This window comes from Acanthochromis polyacanthus, chromosome 13 (genome assembly GCF_021347895.1).
Source record: "Acanthochromis polyacanthus isolate Apoly-LR-REF ecotype Palm Island chromosome 13, KAUST_Apoly_ChrSc, whole genome shotgun sequence".
Lineage (NCBI taxonomy): Eukaryota > Metazoa > Chordata > Actinopteri > Pomacentridae > Acanthochromis > Acanthochromis polyacanthus.
This window is the reverse complement of record NC_067125.1, coordinates 1623476-1634133: the sequence shown is the minus strand read 5'-3', so window position 1 is coordinate 1634133 and position 10658 is coordinate 1623476.

Genomic DNA, 10658 nt, shown 5'->3' with positions numbered 1-10658 from the left:
ACATGTAGACTGGCAGGTCAAACTCCCATGACCCCCTCAGCAGCTCCACAAGACTAAAGATCTGATCCACCGTTCCATGACCAGGACAGAATCCACATTGTTCCTCCTGAATCTGAGGTTCTACAATCGGTCAGAGCCTCTCTTCCAGCACTCTAAAGTAAACTTCCTGAGGAGGCTGAGAAGTGTGATGCCCCGGTAGTTGAAGCACACTCTCTGGTCCCCCTTTTTGATGATGGGAACCACCACCCCAGTCTGCCACTCCACAGGTACGGTACCTGATGCCCACATTGTAGAGACGTGCCAGCCAAGACAGTCCAACAATGTCCAGAGCCTTCAGCATCTCAGGGTGAATCTTGTCCACACCTGGAGCCACCGAGAAGCTTCTTAACTACCTCGGTGACCTCTGTCACAGATATGGATGAACATCCCTGAGTCTTCAGGCTCTGTCTCTTCCATGGAGGACGTTTTTACCGGATTCAGGAGTTCTTCAAAGTGCTCTTTCCACCACCCGATAATATCCTCAGTACAGGTCAGCAGTTCTCCACCCCGACTGTATACAGCCTGAGCGAAGCCCTGCCTCCCCTTTCTGAGGCGTCCAACGGTTTCCCAAATCTTCCTTGAGGCCGACCCCAGTACTTCTCCCACACCCGAGTTTTAGCTTCTACAACTGCTGCAGCTGCTGCCCTTTTGGCCAGCCGGTACCTGTCAGCTGCTTCAGGAGACCTCCGAGCCAACCAGGCCTTAAAGGCCTCCTTTTTCAGCCTGATGGCCTCCTTCACCGCTGGTGTCCATGAGCAGGTTTTTGGGTTTCCACCACAACAGGCACCAGTGACCTTCAGACCACAGCTCCTAACAGCTGCTTTTGCAGTGGAGGCTTTGAACATGGACCACTCAGACTCCATGTCCCCAACCTCCCCCAGGATGCAGGCAGGAGAAACTCTTCCGGAGGTGGGAGTTTAAAACCCCACAGATAGGGTCCTCCACCAGATGTTCCTAGTTCACCCTCACTACAGGTTTGGGTTTACCAGGTCTGTCCGTCAGTCTTCCATCAGATCAACTCACCACCAGGTGGAGATCAGTTGACAGCTCTGCTCCTCTCTTCATCTGAATGTCCAAAACATACGGCCGCACATCTGATGATATGACTATAAAGTCCATCATGGACCTTTGTCCTAAGGTGCTCTGGTACCAGAAACACTGATGAGAACCTTCTGCTCCAACATGGTGTTTGTTATGACCAGTCTATGAGTACCACATAAGTCCAATAACTAAACACCACTTAGGTTCAGATCAGGCTGATCCTTACCAATCATCTCCAAGTTTCTCCATTGTTGCCCACATGAGTGTTGAAGTCCCTCAGGAGAACTACACACGTGGACAAAATTGTTGGTACCCCTCAGTTAAAGAAGGAAAAACCCACAATTCTCACTGAAATCACTTGAAACTCACAAAAGTAACAATAAATAAAAATTTATTGAAAATTAAATAATCAAAATCAGCCATTACTTTTGAATTGTTGATTAACATAATTATTTAAAAAAACAAACTAATGAAACAGGCCTGGACAAAAATGATGGTACCTCTATAAAAGATTGAAAACTATTTGACCAGAGTGACATGATTAACTCAGGTGTGTCATTTAATTGACATCACAGGTGTTTCCAAACTCATAATCAGTCAGTCTGCCTATTTAAAGGGAGACAAGTAGTCACCCTGCTGTTTGGTGAAAAGGTGTGTACCACACTGAACATGGACAACAGAAAGCGAAGGACAGAATTGTCCCAGGACATCCGAAAAAAAATGATAGACAAACATCTTAAAGGTAAAGGCTATAAGACCATCTCTAAACAGCTTGAAGTTCCTGTGACAACAGTGGCTCATATTATTCAGAAGTTCAAGACCCACGGGACAGTAGCCAACCTCCCTGGACGTGGCCGCAAGAGGAAAATTGATGACAAATTGAAGAGACGGATCGTTGGAATTGTATCCAAAGAGCCCAGAGCAACCTCCAAAGAAATTAAAGGTGAACTCCAAGGCCAAGGTACATCAGTGTCAGATCGCACCATTCGTCGTTGTTTGAGCCAAAGTGGACTTCATGGGAGACGACCAAGGAGGACACCACTGCTGAAAAAAACTCATAAAAAAGCCAGACTGGAATTTGCAAAAATGCATGTTGACAAGCCACAAAGCTTCTGGGAGAATGTCCTTTGGACAGATGAGACCAAACTGGAGCTTTTTGGTAAGGCACATCAACTCTATGTTCATAGACTCAAAAACCAAGCATACGAAGAAAAGAACACTGTCCCTACGGTGAAACATGGAGGAGGCTCAGTAATGTTTTGGGGCTGCTTTGCTGCATCTGGCACAGGGTGTCTTGAAAGTGTGCAAGGTACGATGAAATCTGAAGACTATCAAGGCATTCTGGAGAGAAATGTGCTGCCTAGTGTCAGAAAGCTTGGTCTCAGTCGCAGGTCACGGGTCTTCCAACAGGACAACGATCCAAAACACACAGCCAAAAACACCCAAGAATGGCTGAGAGAAAAGCGTTGGACTATTCTAAAGTGGCCTTCTATGAGCCCAGATCTGAATCCCATTGAACATATGTGGAAGGAGCTGAAACATGCCATTTGGAGAAGACACCCATCAAACCTGAGACAACTGGAGCTGTTTGCTCATGAGGAGTGGGCCAAAATACCTGTTGACAGCTGCAGAACGCTCATTGACAAATACAGAAATCGTTTAATTGCAGTGATTGCCTCAAAAGGTTGTGCAACAAATATTAAGTTATGGGTACCATCATTTTTGTCCAGCCCTATTTCATTAGTTTGTTTTTTTAAATAATTATGTTAATCAACAATTCAAAAGTGATGGCTGATTTTGATTATTTAATTTTCAACAAATTTTTATTTATTGTTACTTTTGTGAGTTTCAAGTGATTTCAGTGAGAATTGTGGGTTTTTCCTTCTTTAACTGAGGGGTACCAACAATTTTGTCCACGTGTGTATGGAGTCTCCAGGTGGTCCCCCTTCCAGGAACCAACTAGAGACTCCCAAGAAGGCCGAATACCCTGAACTGCTGTTGGTGCATAAGAACAGGCAGCAGTCAGTTTCCCCTCAGAGAGATGACCCTCTGGTTCTCAAGGAGAACTCCAATAAAGCGGCACTCAGGCTAACCCTGTCCCAAAAAAACATCAAGTATTTGTAAAGTTCTGTTGTTTTGGTTAATCTTACAGTCAAAGGTTATAAATTAAGAATCATTCCATTGATTAAAAACCCAGATTTTTAATGTTCAGTTGTAAAACAGAACATCCTGATCAGAGGATGAACAGACTATAAAACATGATAAAATGAGACCCATCTGGATAATATCATCAGAATGAATCCTCCATCACTGCAGTGAATCTGTTCTGAAACTCATCAGATCCTGAAGGTTTGGACTGAAGCTCAGTTTTACCTCAATGATTGTCAGAGTTTCACAGCTGCAGGAATCAGTCGGACTGATTCCATCATTCTGATCTGATCAAACTGTTCTGTCTGGAGTTTTATTTCTGGAGATTCTGAACAATGAATTTGGAGAATTTGTGTCATTTTTGTTGATTATTCAGCAGCTCTGGGCAGTCAGAACCTTCCTCCAGCAGATCTGTTCCACATTAGAAGCTGTGATGAAGCAGTGGCGCATCACCATTCTGACTTATTCCTGCAGTTTGTAGTGAAACTTGAACTTCTTAGTGCCATAAAGCATCCTGAACACGACACAGAGTGGTTGATGTTCCTCCTGATTTAAAGACCAGCAGGTTGAAGGACTAGAGAAACATGGATCAGATGTTTCATGAGGAGAAGCTTCAGTCTGCTGTTGATGACTTTTAGTTGGAACCAGGAGAAGCTGCTGAGTTCTGCTGCATTGAGGAGCCAGAAGAAAGACACCAGTGAATGTGTGGTTTTTAATATTTATTCTATATTTATGGAGAATGTTCCGTTAAAACGTGTTTCATTTTCATGTCTAGCTTTTGAAGCTGTTTTCTCGCTGGATGTTCACAGATGAACAGTTTTTATTCACTGCTGCTCCGTTGATTTTCTATCAATCAGTTCATAAAGTTAAACTAAACTACAGTGTTGGTGGATTATTCCACATGAAGTCCAGTAGATCTGAACCAATCAGAACCTCCTCAGAACCTCCTGGTTCTTTATCAATGATCAGAGTTCTACCTTCATACTGGGAATGTTAACAGAGTTCCAGATCCTTTAAGTCCATAGAGGAGCTTGCAGTCTTTAAGTTCAGTCTCACTTAGAACATTCAGAACTTGAGACTTCCAGGTCCTTGAAATCCACAGAGGTGGGTCCACATCTGTCCATCCATCCAGGTGTCTCAGTCTGAACACTGAATTTGGTTTCTCATCAGAACCATTTTATTCTATAATTTTATCCAACTGTTGACTCAGAAATTGGATCATTTTCAAGCAATTTAGGTACATTTTCATTTCATTTTCAACTAATATCTTGTAACTTTGGATCACTTTGAGTCATTTTGGGTGGATTCTGACTCATTTTGCACGATTTTCAGGTCATTTTCAACAAGTTTTATGTCAGATTGGATCTTTTCTAATCATTCTGGATCATTTTTGTGTCTTTGGGATCTTTTTAGAGTCATTTAGGACAAATTTCATGTCATTTTTTGTAATTATGGACAATTCTTGGGGTCATTTTAACATTTTCTGAATCTTTTCCTTACTTAATTTACCTAACTAACTAATGATCAGAGTTCTACTTTCATCCTGTGAATATTTCCAGAGTTCCAGGTCCTTGAAGTCCACAGAGATGGGTCCAGATTTATCACTTTTTAATGGACTCTGCAGTTTTTACCAGAACTCAGATGTGTTTTCCTCCTAGATGTCGTGTGTATCGGCTGGACTAATTAGAAATGATGGACGAAGTCTCTGATAATCTGGTGGAACGTGAGCAGGTCATGGAGGTGGTTCTTCAGGTTCGGTTGGTTTCGTTGGGCTGATTGTGGTGAAAGTTCAGTCTGTTGCTTTGAGGCTTTGTTGAACTGAGATCAGTCCTTTATGCAGTTTTATCCTCTATGCACAGGCTGGGATGTTTTTTTCTGCTTTTTAAACCCTGTTGGACTTTCAGTGAATCAGAACTGTTTGAATGTGGACTCTTTGTTCTTTCTTTGTGTGATCAGCAGCTTCTTGAACAGCTTTAAGAGGTGTGAAACTCACCGACTGATTAAAAGAGATGCTGAAATGATTTTCAGCTTGGTGTTTGTTGCATTGTTCAGAGATGGATTTATTTCTGTCTACATCCTCACAGATACACCAAGGTTCTCATTAAACTCACACCAATACAAGTAGAACAACATGATGGATATGAAACGTGTTAATCAGTTTGAACTTTTGATGTCTTCTGGTAGAAGTTTGGAGCTTATGATAAATACTGAAAACAAACAGGAGAAATACTACATTAAATACAGTGTGTTAAATAAACTGCATCCAGATCAGTCTGACAGCAGAATTCTGTAACCAGGAGGAAGAATCTGGAACAGAACAGACTGATCTGGATCCACAGAGGGAGAAGAACATCAATGAGTTTTAATGAAGTTCCTGCCTTAAAGATTTGATGTCTGCTGTTAAACATCAAGTAGATGGAAACTGTGGACCCAACAGAAGGTTAGCATGCTTCACTTTAATTCAAATATTAAATGTTCTATTCAAGATAAATACTAATTATTGCAGATCTAAATGTCTGTTGGAAGCTGTTTCTGTCCACAGGTGAACTCACACAGGTGTGGAGGATCATGAATCACCTGCAGATGCAGCAGCTGGAGGCGGGAACCAGGTGAGGAACAGGTTTATTAGCTGAGAGAACGTCTGACATGTTCTGAAGTTACACCTGAGTTTGAACATGTGGGAGCCCAAAATAAAACACCGTTCCTTTAAGAAAGCTGCACGTTTCACCTCGTTCTGTTCTGCAAGGGGAGATTTATTTGTCTGGTTTATTTAATGTTTCGTTTACTTTTTTCAGGAAGAACACGTTTTACTTAAAGTTCGTTTTACCTGTCATTTTTAAAGTGTCTGATTGTAAAACCTCGTGTTTGGCTTTTGTGACTGACATGGGAGGTTTTATTTCGCAGCGCACCCCCCTATAGCGTTGGTATCGTCCACTCCCACGGAAGCGCCGGAGAAAACCGAGAGCCGGCACCGGAGAATCTGACCGAAAACGGTGAGTGTTACCGGCGTTCAACGACTTTCAATTCAATTCAATTTTATTTATATAGCGTCAATTACAGTCAACTCGTCTCAAGACGCTTTACAGAACCCAAATGCCTGACCCCCAGAGCAAGCCCAAAGGAGACAGTGGCAGGAAAACACCCTTTTAACAGGGAAGAAACCTCGAGCAGAACCCGGCTCTATATAGGGGGGACCCATCTGCCTGCTGGCCGGGGGGGTTGAGAGGGACAGAAGAGGGCAAGTGGGAGGGATGGGAGGAGAGGGAGGGGTGGGAAAGCAAGGAAAACACAACACACATTTGGATACATGCATGACAGGATATGTGACACAGACAAAGTATAAGCTAACATTGAAAACTGACTCATAGTTTACTCTGATGATGTACGGCTCTGACATTAAACATACTCCATATATAGCTAGCAGTAAAATTCAAACAGTATGTAAGTTAGCATAACAAGTATAGTGAAGGCGATGCAGAGTAGACTGGTGGAAAAGGGGAGCTGGAAGCAGAGGGCTGGAGGAAGGTCAGTAGCAGCATCCCACAGTGGACATGATGGAGACTGGACCAGCTGGTGGAACATCAACCACAGATCTGAAGCATCCAGCTCTGGGACCAGGGACACTCGGAGAAATAGCACAGGGGGAAACAGAGTGAATGTACTGCAATAATGGTATATATATTAAATGTAAAGGTAGATAGAGAAGGGCTCAGTGCGTCAAGAAAAGTCCCCCAGCAGCCTATAGGCCTATAGCAGCATGACTAGAGGCAGAACGAAGGGACGTCCAAGAGGGAGTCAGCTGTGCAATGAAGACACAAGCCAAACCCCTGTGGGTCACCCAGTCAGCCCCAACTATAAGATTTGTCAAAAAGGAACGTTTTAAGCCTGGTCTTAAAAATAGAGAGGGTGTCTGCCTCCAGAACCCAAACTGGGAGCAGGTTCCACAGGAGAGGAGCTGATAACTGAAGGCTCTGCCTCCCATTCTACTTTTAGAAATTCTAGGAACAACAAGTAAGCCTGCAGTTTGAGAGCGAAGAGTTCTACTAGGATAATAAGGTACTATCAGATCTTTAAGATATGATGGAGATTGGTTATTAAGAGCTTTATATGTCAGAAGAAGGATTTTAAATTCTATTCTGGATTTAACAGGAAGCCAGTGAAGAGAAGCAAGTATAGGGGAAATATGATCTCTTTTGCTAACTCCTGTCAGTACTCTGGCAGCAGCGTTTTGGATCAACTGTAGATGTTTAAGAGAGCTATTTGGACAACCCGATAATAAGGAATTGCAATAGTCAAGCCTGGAAGTAACAAAAGCATGAACTAATTTTTCTGCATCACTCTGAGACAGAATGTTCCTGATTTTTACAATATTACGCAGGTGAAAAAAGGAAGTCCTACAGACTTGCTTTATGTGTGAGTTAAAGGACATGTCCTGGTCAAAAATAACTCCAAGATTCCTCACAGTAGTACTGGAGGCCAACGTGATGCCATCCAGAGTAACTATTTGCTTTGAAAGCGAGTTTCTAAGATGTTTGGGGCCAAATACAATGACTTCAGTTTTGTCTGAATTTAGCAGTAGGAAGTTAAAAGTCATCCAGGTTTTAATGTCCTTAAGACAATCTTGCAGTCTAGCTAACTGATCAGTTTCATCTGGCTTCATAGATAAATACAATTGTGTGTCATCTGCATAACAATGGAAGTTAATACAATGCTTCCTAATAATATTGCCTAAAGGAAGCATGTATAATGTGAAAAGTATCGGTCCTAAGACAGAACCCTGAGGAACTCCATGATTAACTTTAGTATGCTCAGAAGAGTTATTGTTGACATGCACAAACTGGAACCTATCTGATAAGTAGGATTTAAACCAGTCCAGTGCTGTCCCTTTAATGCCAATTGAATGTTCTAGACGCTGTAATAAAATGTTGTGGTCGATTGTGTCAAACGCTGCACTAAGATCTAACAAAACAAGTATAGAGACTAGTCCATTATCTGATGCTATGAGAAGGTCATTAGTAACTTTCACTAGAGCTGTTTCTGTGCTATGATGCACTCTGAAGCCTGACTGAAACATTTCAAACAAATTATTCCTTTGTAAGTGTTCACATAATTGATTTGCAACTGTTCTTTCCAGAATTTTAGAGAGAAATGGTAGGTTGGATATCGGTCTATAGTTAGCTAACACATCTGGATCTAAAGTGGGCTTTTTAAGCAAAGGTTTGATGACAGCAACCTTAAAAGCCTGTGGTACATAGCCTGTTACTAGAGAGAGATTAATCAGATCTAACATTGAAGAATGAATTAAAGGTAAAATCTCCTTGAAGAGTCTAGTTGGGATAGGATCTAAAAGACATGTTGATGGTTTGGATGTAGAAACTGTTGAAATTAGTTCAGAGAGACATATAGGAGTGAAGAATTCTAAAGATTCATCAGGTCTAACAGCCAATTCAAAAGCATCTGTGACATTTGTAGGAAGGGCCAGATTAATTTTATCTCTAATCAGAACTATTTTATGTGTAAAGAAGCTCATGAAGTTGTTACTGGTTAAAGCTAAAGGAATACAAGGTTCAACAGAGCTCTGACTCTTTGTCAGCCTGGCTACAGTGCTAAAGAGAAACCTGGGGTTGTTCTTGTTCTCATCTATTAAAGATGAATAATAAGTTGTCCTGGCATTACGAAGAGCTTTTTTATAGATTACTTTGAGTCCGCACCGGTCAGGGGTCGGCAACCCGCGGCTCTTTCATCCTTCCGTTGTGGCTCCCTGTAGCTTTGGAAAATAAATAATCAGCAGGCTATTTAATTAAAAGATTCTTTTTTTAGATTGTTAGTTTTTAAAAATTAATTCTAAATTTGAAGATTATGTGATCTTGTAACATCAGAATAAAACATTTTAATTCTTTGAATACAAATTTAAATACATTATTTTTTTAATGCATTTTTTTTTTTATTAATTAATTAGTCAAAACTTACAAGGGCATAGAGGTAAAAAGCGATATATGCAGTGTTGTCTTCATTTTAAATGCCAAAAGGATTTTGCAGCTCCCGGTGTTTTCTGTGGGAAACGGGTCGAAATGGCTCTTTGAGTGTTAAAGGTTGCAGACCCCTAGTCCAGAACCTTCATGTTCCTGGTGGTTGTTCTCCTGAACTCATGACTCAGAACTCACGATGACTAGGTGCTGCCGAGAACCTCCTCCAGTAGAACCAGGTTTACACTCAGTCTGCTGTCATTCAGAATGATTCCATGCTCCTCCTGAACATCAGTCTGGAGGATGTCCAGGTTGTCCTCTGGAGTCGTGGAGTATAAAACCAGACCCAGGTCCTCCTGGATCTACAGAAAGTAGATGTTTTGATTGGCTAGAACCCTGACGGTAGGATAGTGTTCCACCTCATTCATGAAGTTCATGTTTCTGCAGATATTGAAGAACTTCTGGTGCAGGGCCGGCCCTAGGACTTTGGTGGCCCTAAGCAAGATTTTTTTTGTGGCCCCAAAACATGCACAGGGCAACTACCAAATCACGTGCACAGCTTGTAATTGGGTTAAAACACACATGTTTATATACTTAAAAAATATAATTTCACATAGCTTGGAAAGTAAATGGATATCCTTAAATGTTTGGGCCAGTTCAGATATTGAATATATGTATTAAAATTATAAATCTAAACACACATTTAATGTTGCAATAAAACATTAAATCGACTCCTATTCATGTTATTGCTTGGCCTGCAGCTTCAATACATAGGCCTACTGTTGATTTGATGTGTGAATGACTGTACACACCAAAAAAAACTATCATTCACATTACACAAAGTTGTAATTTTTTTCTCTTTTCAAGAACATTGAAGAGGCTAAATATAGTGAACTTTTGACAAAAATCTGCATCCTAAAATAAGATGGATTGACTAATATCACAAGAGTTGTGCTTATTTGACATATTTAACTGCCTTCAAGGGTCTGTTCATAGTCTATTCTTGATCAAAAGTTGTTTTCATGTCTAGCCTACTTTTCACATTTCTTAACATGCAACTAGCAGAGAGCCTCGTTATCCCGCCCCAGCTGCAGTGTAGAGCCTGACCGTCTAGGAACCTGGCTGGAAACTGTGTATGCATGCAGAGAGAGAATTGTGGCTTTTACTTTCCCCGTTTACGTAGCTAATACAGTATCCATGCCTGATTGCTGCCGAGCTTGTTGCCTCCTACTAGAGCAGCAACCGTGTCACCATCCTAAGGCTGCTCAAAAGCTGTCGACATTATTGCATCGCAATACCAAAATCAAGGCAGGCTGCCCAAACGACGCCTAAGGCCATTTGTGTTCGCTAACTAAAAGATTTGACATGTTTAATTTTCTGTGACAGCCATGCTGTGTGAGGTTGGAGAGTTTAGGCTACTTGCATTAGAGCGCGTTGATGGGGGGGGGGGGGGGGGGGGGGGGG